The sequence below is a fragment of the Choloepus didactylus genome, chromosome 19, assembly GCF_015220235.1.
Source record: "Choloepus didactylus isolate mChoDid1 chromosome 19, mChoDid1.pri, whole genome shotgun sequence".
NCBI classification, from domain to species: Eukaryota; Metazoa; Chordata; class Mammalia; order Pilosa; family Megalonychidae; genus Choloepus; species Choloepus didactylus.
This window is the reverse complement of record NC_051325.1, coordinates 61,303,614-61,314,731: the sequence shown is the minus strand read 5'-3', so window position 1 is coordinate 61,314,731 and position 11,118 is coordinate 61,303,614.

The following is an 11,118-nucleotide window of genomic DNA, read 5'->3' as shown; positions in this document are numbered from 1 at the left end:
CTCTCTAAACAGTGGGTCTGTGATTTTATTTATGGCAGGGATCGCAAACATGGGTGATTTTGTCCCCCAGGGGACATTTGGCCACATTTCAGGGCATTTTCGGTGCCATGACTCCGAGCACACGCTTCTGGTGGGCAGAGCCCCCCAGGCGCCGCCCAACACCCCACAAGGCACAGGGCAGCCCCCACCACAGAGAATCATTTAGTCCCAAATGTCAGTAGTGCCGCGGTTGAGAATCCTTGATTTGGGTGAAATCTGTGCGAACCCACTTGCTGAGAAAGCACTGGAAAGATAAGCACCGGAATATCTACATTTGTTTATCTCCTGGTGAAAGGATTTGGGTCATTTAAAAATTTTTTCTTCCTTATATTTTTCTGTACAGTTTGAATTTAAAGAAAAAAAAAAAAAAAACAATGTGCATGTATCATTTTTATAATCAGAAAAAAAGCTGTTTTCATTTTGTAAAAATAAAAAAGAGATCCAGGACTTATCAATCCTGATCCAGTTCCCTCACTAACTAGCTGTCAGGAACAGCTCTCTGCAAAATACGTCTATCTGGAAAGTGAGAAGAGCAATCCTTCTTGCGTTATATTATAGGAACATAAAGAAACATTGTCCTGGAAAAGCTCTCTGAGCTTGGAGGGGAAAAAATTGCTGAGAATCCTGAGATATTGCTTCTCTCGTGTGTTCTCCCCTCTGGGGTAGATGGGTACGTTTGTGCAGCCTCGAAATCTGGGAGATGGGACTCGGTAGTGGTGGGGGTGACGGGGTGCCCCGTGTGCCAGGCACAGGGCGAGGGGCTCAGAAACAGAGGGGGCCAGGCTGGAAGAAGCCGGGAGCCTGGAAAGAGCCCCAGCCTTCCACAGAGAGCCTCAGAAGAGCTAGCATCTGTCTCAGCACGGGGCTGGGGCAGGCTTGCTCAACCCCCGCGCTGCTGACATTTGGGGCTGGCTCATTCTCTGCTGGGGGGGCTCTCCTGTGCACCGGGGGACGTTCGGCAGCAGCCTGCCCGCTCCCCAATCGATGCCGGTGGCACCCCCCTCCTCCAGCGGTCGTGACAACCAAAAACGTCTCCAGACGCGGACAAATGTCCCCTGGGGATCCGAGTCGTCACGGTTCGGACATGCCTGGTGTTTTAATGAGAGGATTTCATGGAGATGCTAACAGTCTCCATTAGCCCCTGACCCAGGCTTTGGCTTTTCTGCTCTTCTAGGTCACTGGCTGTGCTATCTGTGGGCAAAATCTGCCCTTTGCAGCTGCCTCCCAAATGCAGCCCCTCTCTCAGGCCTGACCCTGGAGCCCCCAGGTCCTTTTGACAAGTCTGGCAAGACTGTGCCAAGGCCAGGCTAGCTGCATTCCATCCCAGAGACAGACCCACGGACAGGAGCCGTGCACACTGAGGAACCAGCCCAGGGCTCCTGGGGCTGGCACAAGCCTGCGGACGCTAGTGAGAAGGGGCCCGGAGAGACACTGCCGCGGCCACATTTCATGTATTCACATCAGCATCAGCATGGGAATCAGAAGGTGAACTTCAAATTGAGCAAGATAAAACCAGTCTGGGCAATTCAATATCTCACCTCCCTCCCTCTCTTTTTAAAAATCCTAATTCATAGAGAACCCAGTCAGAGAGAGTAAGCCTCAAATTAAATGTTCTTTTTCTTTTTTTCTTTTTTTTTAATCTAAAGAGTGAGACTGGGAGAGGCATTTTCTTGAAATGGAGAAAATAAACAGCAACTCTTCATCTTGACTTCCTGGCCACAGACCTGCATCCTATAGGGATGGGAATGTGCTAAACACATGCGAAGCAACGTCCTAAAATGCATGCTCATGCCCCTGCCCCGTCCTCCCAGGGCACACACTGCAGAGGGGTTGGTGGCGGCACCAGGATGGAAACACCCTAGAGACCCACCGTGTAGGGCTGGCTAAATAAATGCCATCCCAGCCTTGCAATGGAATTACCAGGTAGTTCTAGAAAAGGAGCCAGGAGGTCCACTGAGTGGTGAGAGGAGACACATTGTTGCATTGTTAAAGCAGGTGCAGAGTGAGGTTTACAGCAAGCTGCCACACATGTTTATGAAAAGGGGGACAAACACTCAAGGGTGCACCAGCTTGAAAGTGCCTGGTGCGTCTCTAGGTGGGGAACTGGGAGACTAGGGAAGGAGGATGCAAGGAGGCCCCACCGCATACCCTTTTGTGCATTTTGATTTTTGAACCAGAAATAAATGCTCAGAAACATATGTATAAAACGAAATTTAAAAAAAAGTCATGCCCACACTACGCTAATTTTGCCATGAGAAAGACGTCTTGGGAAGGCATGGTGGATTTTCATGACACAAACTTGCGGAAATCTGCACCCCTCTTCAGATCTCGGCATTTTTCACTTTACAGCTATTTTCTGGGGATCCTTTCCTTTCCTAATATTCTGTGATACTTTGGTGTCTTCGAAGATACAACCCAGCTGTCATTGGCCAAAACTTATTCCAAAGCTCTTGCCCCCTCAGCCTCCCGTTTCTCAGTGGTGATGACTTTGGTTGATAAGTGAATGATCATTTGCTAATAAGCAGGTGTTTACTCTTATGGGTATTTCCTATCTGTGGCGAGTGATACAGATTTTTCCATTCACTATGGTAAAATTGTGTTTTCAAGTCATTTGTTTAAATAAAGAAAGAGCAGAGGGAGGACAAGGTGGCAGCATAGAGAGGTGTGGAATTTAGTTAGTCCTGTAGAGCAGCTAATAAATAACCAGGAACAACTTGTAAATAGTCTGGAACAACTACTGGGGGACATCCATGACTGGACACACATCGTACACCACCCTGAAATGGGAGGAACGGCTGAGATCGCCGCACAGAACTGTAAGTAAAGCCTCCAAACTGTGGAGCTGGTGCCCTTCCCCCACCGGCATGGCAGGCTGAGCTGAAACACTTCCCTGTGGGAAAAGAAGCAGGATACCTGGAGCAAGGGAAAGCAACTCAACCAACCTCCAACTGAGGTTTTAATTAACAAATTTGGATTACTGAATATAAACTACAAGCACAGATAAACCCGGAGCAAGCGGAAAGAAACCCTGAAGTCACTCCCAGCAGAGAGGAGGTGGGGCTGATGGGAAAAAATAATAAATAAATAAAAACAGAGGCTTTTGGAGATGGCTGAGCTCAGAATATTGGAAAATGGCTGTGTCCCAAGAAAAGGAGCACAGAGAACTTTGTATCAACACCGACTGACCAGCGAAACTGGGGGGCTGGGGACTGGTTCTGAAAAGGGGCTTTCTTTCTTTTTCCTTTTTTTTCTCATTCTAATTAACTCATTAGAGAAAGCCTCAGATATTTTGAATTGTCAGGCTGACCCAGGAAAGGGTGGAGTTAAGAGAGTCAGAGAGAAAAATGAGTAATTCAAGAGTAGGTGATAATTCCCTAAAGGATGTATCTTCCCTAAGAAAAAGGGGGGGGGGGCTCAGCTCAAGTGGCTGCCCATCTTCAGAGAACTCAGACCCTAGGGCCTGGCAGTGGGGGAAGAGAAACAGCTTAAGCTTGGCTTCTGACACCCTTGGCCCCTGGCCAGGTCAGGGTCCACTGAGAATTAAAGGGACTGCACCTCTTTACACCAGTGGGGAGCTGCACAGAAAAGCACCACCTGCTGGGCAGGACAGGAAAAGCACAGAGTCTAGAGGCCTCAGGAAACGTCTGACAATCTGCTGCATCACACCGTCAGGGAAACTTGATACTGATTACAGCTTCCTCCTAAGCCCTGGGCCCGTCTGGTCTGGGAAAATCTGATTGGGGTAACCAAGGAAACCAGATGCCTAGACAACAAAAAATTACAAGTCACATTAGGAAAAACAAAGACATGGCCCAACCAAAGGAACAAACTTACACTTCAAATAAGATACAGGAGTTGAAACATCTAATTAAATATCTTCGAACAAATAAGCTAAATCAATTCAAAAAGAGATGCAGACATAAAGAAGACATTGCGCAAACATAAGGAAGAACTTAAAGTTTGACAAAACAATTGGCAGAACTTATGGGAAGGAAAGGCACAATACAAGAAATGAAAAACACAATAGAGACATACAACAGCAGATTTCAAGAGGCAGAAGAAAGGATTCACGAACTGGAGGACAGAACATCTGACATCCTACACACAAAAGAACAGATAGGGAAAAGAATGGAAAAATGTGATCAGGGTCTCAGGGAATTGAATGATAACATGAAGCACATGAATATATATGTCATGGGTGTCTCAGAAGGAGACGAGAAGGGAAAAGGGGCAGAAAGAATGGAGGAAATAATCACTGAAAATTTCCCATCTCTTACGAAAGAAAATTATAGATCAAAGAAGTGCAGTGTACCCCAAACATAATAGATCTGAACAGACCTACGCCAAGACACTTAATCAGATTATCAAATGTCAAAGACAAAGAGAATTCTGAAAACAGCAAGAGAAAAGCAATCCATCACATACAAAGGAAACTCAGTAAGACTATGTGTGGATTTCTCAATAGAAACCATGGAGGTGAGAAGGCAGTGGTATGATGTATTTAAGATACTGACAGAGAAAAACTGCCAACCAAGAATTCTGTATCTGGCAAAACTGTCCTTCAAAAATGAGGGAGAGCTTAAAATATTTTCAGACAGATGCTGAAAGAATTTGTGAACAAGATACCTGCTCTACAGGAAATACTGAAGAGAGCACTATAGGCAGATAGGAAAAGACAGGAGAGAGAGGTTTGGAGTACCATGTTGGGTGACAGTAGTGCAATATTGTAAGTACACTGAACAAAGATGACTGTGAGCACAGTCGAAAGAGGAAGGTTAGAAGCATGTAGGACACCAGAGGAAAGAGAGAAGATAAAGCTGGGACTTTATAACTCAGTGAAACCTAGAGTGGTCAGTGATTGTGATTAAATGTACAAATATAAGAAGGTTTTTACATGAGAGAGAACAAATGAATGCCAACTTTGCAAAGTGTTAAAAATGGGGTGGTATTGGGGAAAAATACAATCAATGCAAACTAGAGTCTATAGTTGTAATATGCTTCCATTAATTATAACAAAGGCAATACACCAAAGCTAAATATCTATAAGAGGGGGATAAAAGGGAGGGGTACGGGATTCTTGGCATTGGTGTTGTTTTCTGACTTTATTGTATTTTATTTTAATTTTATTTTTTCTTTTGTTGCTTTTTAGCTGTCACTTTTTTCTTTTTTTTTCTTTTCCCACCTCTTCCTCTTTCTTTGTGGAATAAATGGAAATGTCCTCATATAGATTGTTGTGGTGAATGCATAACTATGTGATTATACAGGGAACCATTGATTGTATACTTAGGATGGAATGCATGGTGCGTGAATAAAACCATCTGAAAAGTAAACAGAGGGATACAAGTGCTGGAGAAAATGTGGAGAGAGGGATGCACCTAATCACCATTGGTGGGGAAGCAGAATGGTGCAGCCCATCTGGAGGGCAGTGTGTTGGTTCCACAGGAAGCTCAGCATGGGGTTGCCATATGGTCCTGCAACTTAGTTATTGGGTATATACTTGGAAGAACTGAAAAGAGGGACACAAATGGGCAGTTGCACAGTGGGGCTTATGGTGTCAGTATTCACGATTTGCAGTGGATGGAGGTGGCCTTAGGGTACATCGACTGATGAACAGAATGGCAAACTCTGGTGTATACATACAATGGAATATTGAGCTGCTATAAGAAGGAGTGAAGCTGTGAGGTGAATGGACATTGAGGACAGGACGTTGAGTGAAATAAACCAGAAATGAAAAGAAAAACATCATAATGCCTCACTAATGTGGACTAACTATTATGTGCAAACTCTGAGAATTGAGTCTGAGAGCACAGGTTACCAGGGGAAGGCTTATTGTAAAGGTTCCTGGCTTGTAAATTCTTACAGCAGTTATATCTATTCCTGAGTTGTAATGGTTATTTTTAAATGCTGATGCTGAGCTGTTTGTGTATAACCTGGTCGGTCTCTGGAACTTCGGGTATCTGTGTGACACCTGAGACTCAGAGCCAGAGTCTGGCAGCTATGAATGTCAGCATTACCCCATGCAGCAAATGTTAAAGAGTCTGAGAAAAGAGATCAGACTTCAATTAGAGATATGAATGAAATGGACTTGGTTAGGACTAAGGTAAATCAGATTAAAGGGTAAAGGATGATATTGATGGTTTTTTAAAACTTCAACTTCTGTGTGAGACCAGAGGAAGGGATGTTTATTAGATGCAAAATCTATATATTTTTGTAATACACTATATAATTTAACTTGTATGGTCAGTTTATTCAAACAACATAATTACATGAAACGTTGAATACGGAGTGAAATCTGATTGGTTAGTACAGGTCAGTGTGAAGCCCTGATACATCCCTGAATAATTTGGTCAGATAATAAAAATGTATTTGCAAAGCCCTCTTGAGAGACTGGGGAATAATGTGGAGCTATTAAATTTCCCCACCTGGGGAATTACTGATATGCTCACAAGCATTGAGAACTACCAATTTAGTAGGCTGAGCCCTTGATCTTGGGGCTTGCCCTTATGAAGCTTGTTTCTGCAAAGGAGAGGCTGAGCCTGCTTATAATAGTGCCTACGAGTCACCCCCAGAGAAACTTTTTTGTTGCTCAGATGTGGCCTCTCTCTCTCTAAGCCCACTCTGCAGGTAAACTCACTGCCCTCCTCGCTATGTGGGACATGACTCCCAGAGGTGTAGATCTCCCTGGCAACATGGGATATGACTCATGAGGATGAGCTTAGCCCTGGCATCGTGGGATTGAGAAAGCCTTCTTGGATAAAGGGGGGAAGAGAAATGAAACAAAATAAGGTTTCAGTGGCTGAGAGATTTCAAATGGAGTCTAGAGGTCACTCTGGAGGATATTCTTATGTGCTATGTAAATATCCCTTTTTCATCTTCAGTGTATTGGAATAGCTAGAAGGAAATACCTGGAACTGTTGAACTGCAACCCAGTAGCCCTTTATTCTTGAAGACGATTGTATAACTATGTATCTTACACTGTGTGACTGTGTGATTGTGAAAACTTTGTGCTCCCGCTCCCTTTATACAGTGTATGGACAGATAAATAGAAAGATGAGAACAAAAACAAATGAATAATAGGGAGGGATGGGGGGTATGGAATGTTTTGGGTGTTCTTTTCTTACTTCAACTTTTTTTCTTATTCTTTTTTGTGTATGGTAATGAAAATGTTCAAAAATTTATTGTGGTGATGAATGCACGACTATATAATGGTACTGTGAACAATTGAAAGTACACCGTGGATGACTGTATGGTATGTGAATATATCTCAATAAAATTGAATTAAAAAAAAAGAGCAAAACAGTATTAATAATGGTGCCTCCATGCCTGCAGCTACGCAAAAACCCCAGAGGGGCAACCTGGGGGCTTAAATCTGGGACGGAAGGCTCTCTGCAACCTGTCCCCTCTCCCCAGCACGTCTTCAAGTCTGTGCTATTTTGTTTTACACGGCCTGACCTGTTGGACCCCCTCATTCAATGTGCTCAAGAAAGGAGGTAAAAAACAGGCATTGGCAGTGGCTTTCAAAGGCTCTGCTGCACAGCGAAGCCAGGCATCCTGTTTCAGGCAACCACGCAGGCGGGAAGACAGCTTCCCCAAAGTACACCCTGCTCCTTTGCTGGCTCTGTCCACCTCTGGGCAGCAAGCATGACCTTTGCTTTCCATTCCGTTTTAGAACTTGCTTTCCATTCCATTTTAGAAGGTATTGTCCATTCTGCATGGTCAATTATGCCTTAAATGCTACAAATCCTGAGCTAGTTAGGGAGGCCTTCATGAGCTCCAAGGTTTGGCTGGATCACCACTTGCCTGTAGCCCATTCGCAGGGATACTCAGACAGACAGTAGCCGAGAAGGCTCCCAGGAAGATTTCAGAAGACCTAAGTTCCAAGAGCTGGGGCTTTATGGGATGCTTACATGCAAGGGATGTCCAAGTTAAATTGCAGAAATGCACTAGGGGGAGGGGTCCTCCATGGAGCAGAGCATAATGGTCCTTCCTAATTGGGGAAAAGAGAATTCCAGCTGAGCTGGCTGAGTGCAAGATGGGCAGTGACTGCTAGGCAGAGATGGCCTCTCTCAGCCCGCAGCTCTCCCATCCACCTTCCAAAGCCCCAAAGTGCCAGTCCGTCGGGAGCTGGCTACAGCACCTCCCCCTTGGGCGAGCTCTTCATCACACCCCTTCTGTTCCTTATTCGCTGCTGGGAGGCCCAGTTAACCCTCCTTCCACTTCCCTTTAGGCTGTGGACCCTGAACCTGGGAAAGGCAAGCTTCTGGGGACCTAGAGTTTCCAGCTGAGCTGGGGGGGATGTTTCCAGAAGACCAAGAGTTCGCCATCTTCTTGAAGTTGAAAGACAATCCTGAAAATGGGCTGGAGATCACTAGGGGTGGAACAGACTCTGCTCCAGCTTTCCTATGGACAACAAAAAATAACCCACCCAGATCCACCTGGCTTGAATGCTGACCTCACTAAGATTGTACATGTATCATCTCATTTGACCTCACGGGGAAAGTGCTGGTGGGAGAGCGTTGACAGGTGGTCAAGCAGAGGCCCTGAGAAGTTGGGTGACTTGCCCAAGGTCCCACAGACAGAGAGTGTTCGAGACAAGACTCAAATCCAGGTTTGACACCAGAGGCTGGGTGCCCCATGGGGCATGGTGGGGAGACGGCCAAAACCATCCTGGGGCTGTTCCTGAACACACACCATGGAGGCTGGGAAGGCCAGGGGGTCACAGGGTATCACCTACAGTGGCCACCGAAGGCCCAGCCTCAGGCAGGATCCCAGAACTCACCGCCAATGACCGCTGGCTCTAAATCAACACTCACCTTGGGGAAGGCCCAGGCTTGTCCACACTGGCGGTTCTTCAACATCCCTCAGTGTCTTTCAGGGGAGAGGGTAGGCACCACGGGCAGGAAGCTGGGAGGAGGAGGCTCCTGGCAACAAAGCCTTGCCTCTGTGCCCAGAGACTCAGCCCCGGCCCAAGCTTGTTCTTGGCCCAACGAAAGCATCCAGGAACGGGTCTCATACCCTGCTCGGGTGACCTTGAAGTTCACCTCTTTCTCCATGTTTCAGTGTTATCTTTTTCTTTTTAAAACTGTGTTGTGGTAACATATCCATAACATAAAATGCTATTTTAACTATTTTTAAGTGCACAATTCACTGGCCTTAATTCCATTCATGGTGTTGTGCAACCATCTCCATCATCCATTACCAGAACTTTTTAATCACCCCAAACAACAACTCCCTGTTCTTGCTCCCAGCCCCTGGTAACTGGTAATCTACTACCTGTCTATGAATGTGCTTATTCTAGATACTTCATTCATATAGTTGCTATCACACAATATTTGTCTTTTGGTGTCCAGCTCATTTCACTGAACATGATGTTTTTCCATGTTGTAGCATGTATCAGAACTTCATTACTTTCTTTGTCTGAAAAATATTGCATTGTATGTATGAACCACATTTTGATTATCCGTTCATCTGTTGTCGGACACTTGGGTTGTTTCCATCTCTTGGCCATTGGGAATAATGTTGCTATGAACATTGGTGTTCAAGCATCTGTTTGAGTCCCTGTTTTCAGTTCTTTGGAGTATATACCTAGGGGTGGAACTGCCAGGCCAAATGGTAATTCCATGTTTAACTTTTTGAGGGACCTCCAAACTGTTTTCCAAAGCAGCTGCACCATTTTACATTCCCACCAGCAATGCACGCGGGTTCCAATTTCCCCGCATCCTCCCAACACTCGTTTTCCTGTTTTATTTATTTATTTTTTTTTTAATAATAGCCATCCTAGTGGATGTGAAGTGATATCTCATTGTGGATTCGAGTTGCATTTCCCTGGTGACTAGTGATGAGCATCTTTTCATGTACTTTTCAGCCATTTCTCTATCTTTGGAGAAATGTCTATTCAAGTCTTTTGCACACATTTTAATTGGGTCTTTTGTCTTTTTGTTACTGAGTTCTTTATATATTCTGGACGTTAGACCCTTCTCTGATACATGATCTGTAACTCCCTTTGGTGTTGTTGCTTTAGCATCCTCACCTCTGAGTCAGGACCAGCTCCTGTGCCCAGACTGAGATTGCTGAGCTGGTTGGGAAATGGGGGTCCCCGACTCTGGCTGGAGCACTCTGCCCCAGATGATCCTACTACTACCCTCTCCCTGGTGTCTGCTCGGACACCTCCTACCCAGCTTTCTTCTGCTCCATCACATTTACATTGATGACACGTGAGTGGTGCTTGTTTGTTGTCTCTTTCCTTGCCTTCAGTGTAACAAGTTGAACCAAATGAAAACTTGGCAATTTCATACGTTCTAACCCAATAGGATCTAAGGGGATGGGGCTTTCTTTTGTCCCCTGTGGAAGCCCAGCACCTAGGCCTGAAGCAGAATGGCTGCTCAATAAACTTCGAGGGAATGGCTAAGAGGAGCCACTTCCGAGCCGAGAGCAGCTAGAGCCTTAGGGGAGGACACGCCGCCTGTGGGGCTGGGGGAGCGGACACTCCCACTGACAGCAGCAGGGGACCCAGCTGCCCGTGCTGGTGACTGGGGGTTAGGGCAGGGGTGAAAGGTCACCTTCACTGCTCGGGGTGGGATGCCTGGTGCGAGGCAGCTGCGGGCCCGGCTGTCGACCCCGTTGGGGTCCCCGACGGCCCGGCACGGAAAGCTCACCATTTCTGCACCAGCCTCTAATGAAGCTTGCAGGCGGATGCAAATGGAACTAATTAGACAATAATTATTCAAGCTGGGAAGCAGCCAATGTTCCCGGTGCTAAGATTTTTGTGCTAATGGAAATGTCGCAAAGGGGAGGGTGGCCAGAAGGAGTGGCCACTCTCAAGCTTCCCTGAACTTGGACTTTTCTGGTTCTGGAAAGTTCTTGGGTGGGGGAAATCAGAGGCCCAGCCCGGGGGATCCATCTCAGGCTGTCTTGGAACCTGCCCACACCACACCCCTCCTTTAATCCTAAATGGAGGCGAAGTGGAAAGAAGTGAACCTGGGATCAGTGCTGGAGACTCGACTCGGCCAACCAGTGGGGGGATTGATTCTTTCCACCCATCAAGCACTTCAGGGTCAGGTTGAGCCACCCCCCCCCCCC